This window comes from Callorhinus ursinus, unplaced genomic scaffold (genome assembly GCF_003265705.2).
Source record: "Callorhinus ursinus isolate GAN/ISIS: 27379988/994484 unplaced genomic scaffold, GSC_fseal_2.0 scaffold55, whole genome shotgun sequence".
In the NCBI taxonomy this organism is placed as follows: domain Eukaryota; kingdom Metazoa; phylum Chordata; class Mammalia; order Carnivora; family Otariidae; genus Callorhinus; species Callorhinus ursinus.
This window is the reverse complement of record NW_027397117.1, coordinates 3,988,151-3,998,708: the sequence shown is the minus strand read 5'-3', so window position 1 is coordinate 3,998,708 and position 10,558 is coordinate 3,988,151. Positions and strand designations below refer to the sequence as shown.

At 45.8% G+C, this 10,558-nt stretch overlaps 1 long non-coding RNA gene across 1 annotated transcript; it reads left to right on the top strand.

The window, feature by feature from the left end:
* Positions 1-884: 884 nt before the first annotated feature.
* LOC141371089 (uncharacterized) lies at positions 885-2,665 on the top strand. The gene is made up of 3 exons (XR_012375725.1): positions 885-1,116; positions 2,107-2,208; positions 2,475-2,665. It is a non-coding gene; the product is annotated as an uncharacterized lncRNA (long non-coding RNA).
* Positions 2,666-10,558: the final 7,893 nt, after the last annotated feature.

Below are 10,558 nucleotides of genomic sequence, written 5' to 3'. Positions count from 1 at the left end.
GATGTCTCCCATCCCATATACCCTTCCTCAAAGTGGCCTTGCCACTCCGCCACCAGGAGGTGGGGTCCAGGTCCCCTCCCTTGAATCTCGGCAGGCTCGCGACTGCTTCTACCAAGAGAGTATGGTGGAAGTGATGAAGTCTCTAAGGCCTCATCCAGAGAGAGTTGTACAGCTACCCCCTCGCTTTCTTGGATTGCTCACCCTGGAGGAAGCCAGCTACTAGGGCAGAAGTCAACCTCCCAGAGATGAGCACACCAGAGACCCCACAGCCAATCAGCATCAACTGCCAGCCAAGTGAGTGCGCCATCTTGGACAGCCAGCCCGGTCGTGCCTTCCGATGACTTCGTTCCCAGCCCACAGCAACCCCAGCCAAGGGAGTGACCCCAAGTGGGAAGCTACCTTCCCAAACCCTTTCCCAATCGCTGTCCTACAAAATAGCGAGCAAACTAAAAGAGGTATTTTAAGCTGTTTTGTGTGGGGGTAATTTGTGATGCAGCAGTAATAACCCAAACCAGAAGGAGAGGAAGGGAAAGCGGAGTTGAAGTGAAGGGACATGGGAGGGAATGTTGGCCACGGTGGCTCAGAGGACACTGAAGGAGAAGGATAAGCAGTTGGAGTTAAAGAAGATGAAGGTGATGAGGGTGCGGAAGAGCAAGAGGAAGACGGATAAAGCATTGATTGAGTCCAACCTTCCTTTTCTGATTGGTTTTGCTAATTCTCTCCCGGCCCTGGCAGCAAGGGGATGGTCTGTTCTTTTCTCCTGGAGTCTCTCTTCTGACCTCATTACACCTTGAGATACAACTTATTTGGGATGGAGGTAGGGGGTGTTTTCTGTCCCAACTTCCTTTCTACCCCTTCCTTTCTCAACAGACCCTTACAGAACGCACACACCATTGTGCTCGTGGGTAAAAGACAACCATCCCTCCCCTGTTGGCCACTTGGAGGCTGCCAGGAATCTGTGGGGTGGCAGGGAGCAGCCCAGCGATCTTCCTTCTTTCCCTGCATCTATAACCACGTGAATATGGACAGCAAGCAAACACCAACATGTATATGTCTACTCTCTGTATAAAACGAACACTGAAAGCAAAACAATGGCAAAAAGCAGGATTCAAGAAGGTCAGCAAAGGGTGGGGTTGAGAGGTCTGGAAGGGTGAAGTGGGCATTTTGACAATATCGCTTCCCCTTGGGTGGTGCTTAATGGATGCTCTTGCCGTGTGAACTGTCACTTTAAAAATAAATTTCTCTCTCAATAATGACTGGAGCCTGGCCACTTGACAGAGAATCAGCAGAACATAAAAGAGCTTACTTGGAAATGACATTCTGTATTGTAATTTTCCTTCTGTTTTATTTTTAAATTTTCTTTTTATGACATGTCGTTAAAATATGCCAGCCAAGAAAAAGAGGGGATGGGGAGAACTTGATGGTGCAAGATGGGTGGTGTGGCGACCATTATTTAAGCTGGGTGATGGGTCCACGGGGTTCGCTGTACTACTCGCGCTCCTTTTTGCAGATGGCTTCAAGTGTTTCCATTATGAAAAGTTCATTGTTTTTCTTTTTGTCTCACCGGAAAGGAAAAAAGATGTTCTGTTTTAAATGTCAAAATGCGCAAGACATCTTGTGAGAATGAAAGCATATGTGTACGCAAAGACTATATTGTTCTCTGTCTCGGAACATATACTTCGGACCTTCCCGGTTTGATTCACTTAATAAATCTACATCAACATATAATATCTCCCAATCTAGCACAATTCTGCCTTGTGCTCGTTGGAGGGCCATATGGTTTGATCTAAGTGCAATGTCACTCACCAGCCGTGATGTCATCAACGCAACCCTGGGGCCACCGCATTGCTCAACATTTAGTTCTTGATCTTTATCTTTCGTTTTTATCTCAATTTCATTACTTAAAAAATGAGCCACCACATCCACAGAGTAGCTGAAATCGGCCACCGGCAGATGGATCTTAGGGGTTCTAATGCCCAGAGATAACCAAGGTGTTTGCTGGCATGCTTTCCTCAATAAAATGTGTCCAAGGAGAGCAAGAAGTCAGTGCTGGTGGAAAGAATTTGGATAAAGGGTGCTTTTTTCTTTCTTTCTTTCTTTCTTTAGGTGCCAGCTATCAAGCACAAAGTAAAGCCAAATGGAACTCATCCCAGTGACCTGGTTGAGGTGACAGCCCCTGCTTGGTCTGCCACAGACGCTACCAAGTGGGTAAGCTTTGCAGCCTCTAAAATTGCATAGCTGGAGTTCAAGGCCACTTATATTAGAGATGTGCATTAACAGTGGTAGGCTAAAGACTGTTATGGGCTGGGTTTATTTTCCCAAAATTTATATGTTGATGTCCTAATCCTCAATAGCTCAGAAAGTGGCTATATTTGGAGAAAGGGTTTTAAGGGGTAATTAAGTTAAAAGGAGGTCCTTAGTGCCCTAACTCAATATGACTCGTGTCCTAATAAGGATATGGGATTAAAACACAGACATGCGCAGAAACGAGAGCGCGTGGGCACACAAGAAGACAGCCGTCTACACACAAGGAGAGAAGCCTCAGAAGAAACCAACCCTGCCGACACCTTGATCTTGAACTTGGAGCCTCCAGAACTGAGAAAATGCATTTCTGGTGTTCGAGGCCACTGGCCCATGGCTTTGTTATGGCAGCCCAAGCAAATGAATACAGAGGCAAAGCCTCTTGATGTATAAAACTTAATAAATATGGGTTGTATCAAATGTTTCCACAGTATTTTGAAATTGAAAATATTTTCTCTAGTAATCTGTCCATGTAACAGATTAATGTGGATTAACTTCTTGAACCCTATTTGCCAGGATAAACCTCATATGTTAACAGTGAATTATTTTCAATATATTGCTAAGTTCTATTTGCTGATAGTTAGGAATTTTGCATCTTCATGTATGTGTGAAATTGGTATGTATTTTTCTTTCTGATACCTTATCGAGTTTTGCTATGTAAATTACTGTGACTTCATATAATTAACTGGGGTCCTGTTCATCATATTCTTGGCCTTGAAAGAACTTCAGTAACTGTAGTTATGTGTTACTTAAGTCTTAAAGCTTATTCATGAAGCAAAACAGAAACAAAAAACTTAATAAACAGACCAGTCCATCAAGAGGCAAAATACAATAATGAAACCTTCTCACGTAGACAGCATGGGACTTCTCTACATGGGTCAAGAATTTTGGAAATTAAATAATATATATAATTAATTAATTAATTTTTAAAAAGAATTTCGGAAATATTGGGAAATTTTGAAAATCAAGGAAAGGGCTCATTTTTCAATTCAAGCTTAAAATAAAAAAGACAACAGATGCAGCCTTCCTTTAGCACTTGATGGCGCTCTGGGGTTGTCCTACATCCCTTATCACAGCCTGGATGACCTTATTTATTTATTTAAACGTTTCTGTCTCCATGACAGCGAGGATCTTGCCTGTCTTATCCACTGTTGAAGCCCTAGTGCCTAAAAAGGCAGCAAGTTGGCTCTCAATAAATATTTGTTTAATGAACGAACCAGGCCGGGGTTAACTCTCTAAGATGATACTGTTCCCTTTGGTGGCTGCTAACCCCATGCAGTTGTTCACATTTAGACTGATTGAAATTAAGTTTACTTTTTTTTAAACTGGCCATACAATTCAAGTGCTCAGAGGGCCTGGGCCACATGTGGATGGGTGGCCAGCATATTGGACATGACAGCCACAGAACCTTTCCCTTACTACAGAAAGTTCTACTGGGCAACACTGCTATCAAGGATCCAAATGTGTGTGTGGAGGTGGGGGGGTCTAGGCTGGAGAATCTCTCAGAGTTAGGGAGGAGTCAGGGAGATGGGGAGCCCCATTATTAACACCAGGAATGATCACCTCCACGTCTCCCTGAGCACCTGCTGGATGCTGGGGCTGGCTTAGATATGTTAGTAATGCTGTCCTTTCTGACGATGGTGCAGGGCAGGTAATATCACTACTGTTCACAATGCGCTATTCATGATATGGTAGAACAGGCAAGTGACCGCAGGAAAGAAAATTCTGGCTCAGGGCCTGGTGGGAGTGGGAGAGGCACATCAGGGGCCCAGCCAAGTTGTCAGATCTCAGGGAGGATCAACAGCCCTAGTGGGGAACTAGAGCAGGAGATGGGAAACCAAGGCCGGAGCTGCACTCTGTAGTTGCGGGAACTTCACAAGGGAAGAAGACCACACGTAAGTGGGCCCACGGATGCCCAGGGCTCTGCCACCCACTGGGACCAGGCCTGAGGCCATGAGACCAAGGCCAGCCTCAATGTCTGAGGAGCAGAAGCTGCAGATCCCTGCTCTGCCCAGGCCCAGAGCCCTGACCCCACAGGATGCATACTCGTGACCCCGGCTGCAAAGGGCTAAGGAATACTAGAAAGAGCAGAATGGCCAAAATGCAGGGCACCCTTGACACCCCAGGGTAGCGATGGCTGGACTGTCCCAGACCTGCTGCCAGGCTTCACGGTTGGTTTGCACAGTCCTGGAGCAGATGGCCTTCTGGAAACAGAGCAGGGAGGGCACCTGGGCTCCAGGGGCCTCAGTGCCCCGAAGTGGAGGGCCTCCATCTGACGGCGGAGCCACCCTGCCCCGATGGGAAGCCTCAGGGGCATCTGCAGTCTGTTGACAGACTTGCAAGACAGACAGAGCTCTGACTCCCAGCACCGCTCCCTTCCAGTGGGGCGGGGGGCCGGTGGGGGGGGCGTGCCATGCTGCCCTCAGAGTGGCCCCCCGGGACGACCCTCTCCTCTTCTCTGGGGCCCCGGGAAGCCAGGCAGAGAGGCAGAAGCCCTTTATGTGCCAGACAGGACTGCTGTCAAGGGACTGCAAATCTGCTTGAGGTGTCACAGGTCTGTTTTTAGAACAAGAATGTCACATCAGCAGGAACCAGTGGACAGAGATGGTTGGGGGGGAGGAGCAGTGGCAAAGCGAAGGAGACGAGCGTCTGTCTTAGAGCCACCCCCCCATCCCTCCACCCCCTCACCCCCCTTCCCCCACCCCCGTATCTAGGGCATATTTGCACAGCACAGAGGGCCACCCTGTGAATGGGTTAAGTTGCAGTGTGCTCACTACAAAGAGACAGGCGGGTGGCATTGTCTCTGCTCGGCAGGTGGTGAAAGAGGATCTGCAGCTTCGGGGGCTGGGCTGAGAGGGTCCCCCAGGTTCCCTACTCCAGGGCCCGGACACAGCATCTGCAGCACTTTGCCGAGCAGTTTCTCTCGTCTCTGACTCTGTTCTGCCCCGCGGGACAGGGACAAGCGCCCGGAGGTGATCCTTCACCGGCGACGGATGGGAGTTGGTACTGAAACCCGTCAGCAGCCTCACCTCGCAGGAGGGACAGCTCTGAGAGAGCTCCCTGCAGGATTCGGCTCAGCGGCCACCATGGCAACTTGCTTGCTAATGTCCCTTTTGTTGGCTGCCTTCCTGTCCCTGTCTCGTTTCCCCTACCTGGGCTTCCGCGATGCCTCGTATTTGAATCCTTGTCTCAGGGCCTGCTTCCAAGGTCACTCAAACCAAGCAGAGAAAAAGAGGAGAAGGTTGGCCACTGGGGGCCACTGGGGCTCACTGGGGGCCTGGATGGAGGTGGTCCAGGGGTGGGGGAGCCTGGCTCAAGCAGGCTGGCAATCGGGGTGTGTGGCCCAGCGGCAGAGTCTCCAGGGAGGGAGGCTGCTCAAATTGGTGTTGGCACAGGATTCTATTCTGGGTCGCCTGTCCAGATGACAGCAGGACCTGGAGACAAGGAATCAGGGCACAGACCGGGGAATGGAAACTGGCCAGCCCTGAGCATCTGGGTCAAAGCTTGAGGACCTCGGTGGGTAGCCACAGTGTTCCACCCAGCTGAGGCAGACGCCTGGAAGGGTCGACTCAACACACCCTGTGGGTCAGAGGCGAGGCTAGCTCTGGGTAGAGACAGGATTCTTGGTTTTGGGGGCCATAGGACAGCTGACCCACTCGAGACTCCATCCCCAGGAGTCAGCGTGCATTGGTTCAGGCAAAGGGCAGGTGAGTTCTGGGCAGAAAGGTCTCATCTGGACAAGGATAAGCAAGACAAGGGCTTGCACCCAAACCTCTGTGCCCTCCTCACAGCCAGTAGCCTACTGCCGTGCAATCCATCACATCTGGCTTGGGCCCTAAATATGTCTCCCTTCGTCCTCTCTTCGTCTCTTTCCATCCCCACTGCCACCTCTCTGGTCCCGGCCGCCACCACTCTCTCACCCAGCCTGGGGTAGCCTCTGGGCTGGTCTCCTCTCTCCAGCCCTTGCCCTTCCCCTTGCCCTTCCTCTGCTCCACAGAGCCCCCAGAAGGAACTGCCAATGGATCAAGTCTTTTCTTTTTTTAAAGATTTTATTTATTTATTTGAGAAAAAGAGAGAATGAGAGAGAGAGAGAGCATGAGAGGAGGGAGGGTCAGAGGGAGAAGCAGAGACCTCATTGAGCACGGAGCCTGATGTGGGACTCGATCCCAGGACTCCAGGATCATGACCTGAGCTGAAGGCAGTCGTTTAACCAACTGAGCCACCCAGGCACCCAGATCAAGTCTTTTCTTGACCTAAAGCCTTTGGTAGCCTCCAATTTCCAAGCTTCCTTTGCTCCTTGTGTCCTGCACCTTCTCACCCTGGGACCCTTAGAAGCCCTGGACTAGTCCCTGCTGGATCCCACATTCCCTTGTCCCTAAATGACATCCTGCCACCCTTCAGATCTCAACACAGACATCACTTTCTGAGAGAAACCTTACACAAAGCTCCATTCAGAGAACCATTCTGTTACCGAAGGTGTCCTTACCACCATGAGGGCACCGAGAGCCAAAGGGAGCAATGCACAAAAGAACAGTTAAGAGATCTGGAGAAGAGATGGAGGGGCTTCCACATTCCTCTAAGAGAAGTCGCAGAGAAAGAAAAGGAGGAAACAACAGAGAAGCAATATGTAATGGGACAATCGATGAGAATTTTCAAGAGCTAAAGATAGATTGTGATTTGGGACCTCAAATCAAAAAGGCACTCCAAGAAGGGCGCCTGGGTGGCTCAGTTGGTTAAGCGACTGCCTTCGGCTCAGGTCATGATCCTGGAGTCCCGGGATCGAGTCCCACATCGGGCTCCCTGCTCAGTAGGGAGTCTGCTTCTCCCTCTGACCCTCCCCCTCTCATGCTCTCTCTCTCTCTCATTCTCTCTCTCAAATAAATAAATAAATAAAATCTTAAAAAAAAAAAAGGCACTCCAAGAAGAGACAACATAAATTAAGATAAATCTGTATGTGGCTCTATGTTAATTAAACCACAGAATATGGGGGGGGGGGTGGCTCAGTCGGTTAAGCGTCTGCCTTCGACTCAGGTCATGATCCCAGGGTCCTGGGATGGAGTCTGGCGTCGGGCTCCCTGCTCAGCGGGGAGTCTGCTTCTTCCTCTACCCTTCCCCCCTGCCTGTGCTCTCTCTCTCTCTTTCCTTTCTCTCTCAAATAAATAAAATCTTTTAAAAAAGGGACTCACACATGTATATGTATGTTTGTGTGTATATGTGTGTGTGTGTGTGTGTGTGTTTAACACTGCACTCAACAAATTGGGAATACTCATGATTTTCACATACACATTCACACAAACACTAATCATGTATTAGGTCATAGAGAGAGTTTTGACAAATTAAGAAAGGAAGTATATAGCCTATGGACCACATCCTCCAACCACAATTCAATTAAAATGGGACTCAAGAAAAAAATCAATTTTTTTAAACTTTGGAAATCTAAAAACTCATCCTAAATATCTCCTGAATAAAGAGGAAATTGTACTTAAAATTACAAATGTTCAGTAACTCATGAAATTAGAGTAATACTTGTAAGATGCAAATAAAATTGTTGTCAGAAGTAAAAGCTTAGCCTTATAGTCATATGTTAAAAAATCAAGAAAGATTCAAAATATGCTTTTTTAAGAAATTTTTCCTCTAATCTCTACCCCCAACATGGGGCTCAGACTCACAACCCCAAGATCAAGCATCACACGCTCCACCAACTGAGCCAGCCAGGGGCCCAGGAAAGATCCAAAATAAATGATCAAATAAAGGAGCCAAGAAAAGGACACCAGCGCAAAGCTAGAGAAAGTACAAAGACAGAAATAACAAAAATAGATCAGAAATAATGAGCTAGAAAATAAAGAGAAAGGAATTTGAAAAAGAAATTTACAGCAGAGACTGCCCTTTCCCCCAATTCCTATTGTCTATTCCCTACAAAGTAGTAGATCCTTGAGGAGGTGCACGGCACCCCAACCTTCATAACTACATGTGACCTGTGGCCACGACACCTGCTCATCACCTCTGGGCCGCCCTCCCCATCTCACTCTCCTGGCTGACTGAAATGCAGGAGTGATGGCAGGTCATACTGAGGAATGCAGAGCAACAAGACAGAAAGAGCTTGGGCCTCCAATGGCCTCCATAAAATGTAGAATTTCATGCAAAATCTTGTAGTCACTTGCAGGGGCTTCTGTAAAAAAAAAAAATCCCCAACTGGACACCTGGGTGTGAGAAATTAATTTCCTCACTGTTCTGGAGGCTGGAAGTCCAAAATCAAGGTGTTGGCAGGGTTGGTTTCTTTTGAGGCCTCTCTCCTTGGCTTATAGATGGCCGCCTTCTTGCTGTGTCTTGACGTGGGCTTTCCTCCAGGTGCACACATGTCTGGTGTCTCTTTGTGTCCAGATTCCCTCTTACAAGGACACCAGTCGGGTTGGATTAGGCCCCAACCATCATCAGGGTTTCATTTTAATTTAATTGCTTCTTTAAAGGCCCCATCTTCAAATACACTCTGAGGTACTGGGAGTTAGAACTAGAATACATTATTTTTAATTCCATTTATCACAGCAAGAAATAAAAAAAGAAATTAAAACTACCAGACACCTAAAATAAACCCAGCAAAAGTTGTGCAAGACTTTCACGGTGCAAATTACAAAACATTATTGAAAGACTCAAAAGACTATCTGAGCGAATAAAGAAATATATACCACATTCATGGATGGGAAGAGTCAATATCATAAAGGTGCAAATTCTACCCAAATTTATCTATAAATTAAATAGAATTTCAAAAAAAAAATCCAAAAGTCTCTTCTGGGAACTTGCCAAGATGCTTCTAAAATATATAGAGAAGAGTAAAGGGCCAGAGTTATTAGATAGAAAGATTTGTTATATAATTAAGGTGATATATAGGTGCAAAGACAGACAAGGAGACCAATCAAATTGAATGGAGAGCACAAAAGCATGTATAAATCAGTAGGGGAAGGGTGGACTCTTCAGTAAATGGTATAGAGTTACACACATGGAAAAATTAAAATTATGTCTCTATTTTACATCATACAAAAAGATCAATTCCAGGGAAAGTAAAGATTTAGATGTGAAAAGTAAAACTTTTCAAAGTTTACAGGAAAATATCCTTTGTGACCTTGAGGTAGAGAAGGATTTCTTAGGATCCAAAAAGCATGAACCATAAAGAAAAAAAGACTAAAAAAATTTGATCATGTTAAAATTACAAATTTCTATCAATAAAAGATACTATTAAGATTGTTAAAAGACAATCCATAGACTGAGAAGATATTTGCTACCCATACAAGGGATTATAATCCAGAAGAAGATGGGGAAAAAATCTTCATACAAATCAAGAAGAAAAAGACAACAATAAAACAGTAGAAAGGGAAAAAAGAAACAAAGAATATGAAGAGGCAAGCCACCAAAGAAAAAACCCAAATAACCAACAAACACATTAATCCATCTCACTAGTAATCACGTGAGAAATTGCAGAATAAAACAACAATGAGATACCATTTTACATTCATCAGCTGAGCCGAAGTTAAAGTCTGATAACACAGTTATTGATGGAGATGTAGAAAAATGAAACTCATACACACCGGTAGTAAAGTGTCAATTGGTATTAGCTCTTGGAAACCAAAGTGAAGATGTTCATAGACTTTCCCCCACCTGTTCTATTTACTATCCTAAGTAAATATCCTAGAGAGAAATCTCAGCACCTACCCGTCCTCCAGAATACATTTATAAGAATGTTTATTGCAACATTGTTTAAAACAGAAGAAAAAGGCAGACACAAAGTAATGTTTACCAAAGGAGACTACATAAACAAATCAAGGTAGAACGTATAATGGAATATGATATAGCAGTTAAAATGAATGAACGAGAGCTTCGGGTATCATTACATACATCACGTCGATTTGCATAAATCTCAAAAATCGTTATCCAGCAATTGCACTACTGGGTATTTACCACAAAGATACAAATGTAGGGATCCACAGGGGTACGTGCACCCCAATGTTTATAGCAGCAATGTCCACAATAGCCAAACTGTGGAAAGAGCCAAGATGTCCATCGACAGATGAATGGATAAAGAAGATGTGGTGTATACACGCAATGGAATATTATGCAGCCATCAAAAGGAATGAGATCTTGCCATTTGCAACGACGTGGATGGAACTGGAGGGTGTTATGCTGAGTGAAATAAGTCCATCAGAGAAAGACATGTATCGTATGACCTCACTGATATGAGGAATTCTTAATCTCAGGAAACAAACTG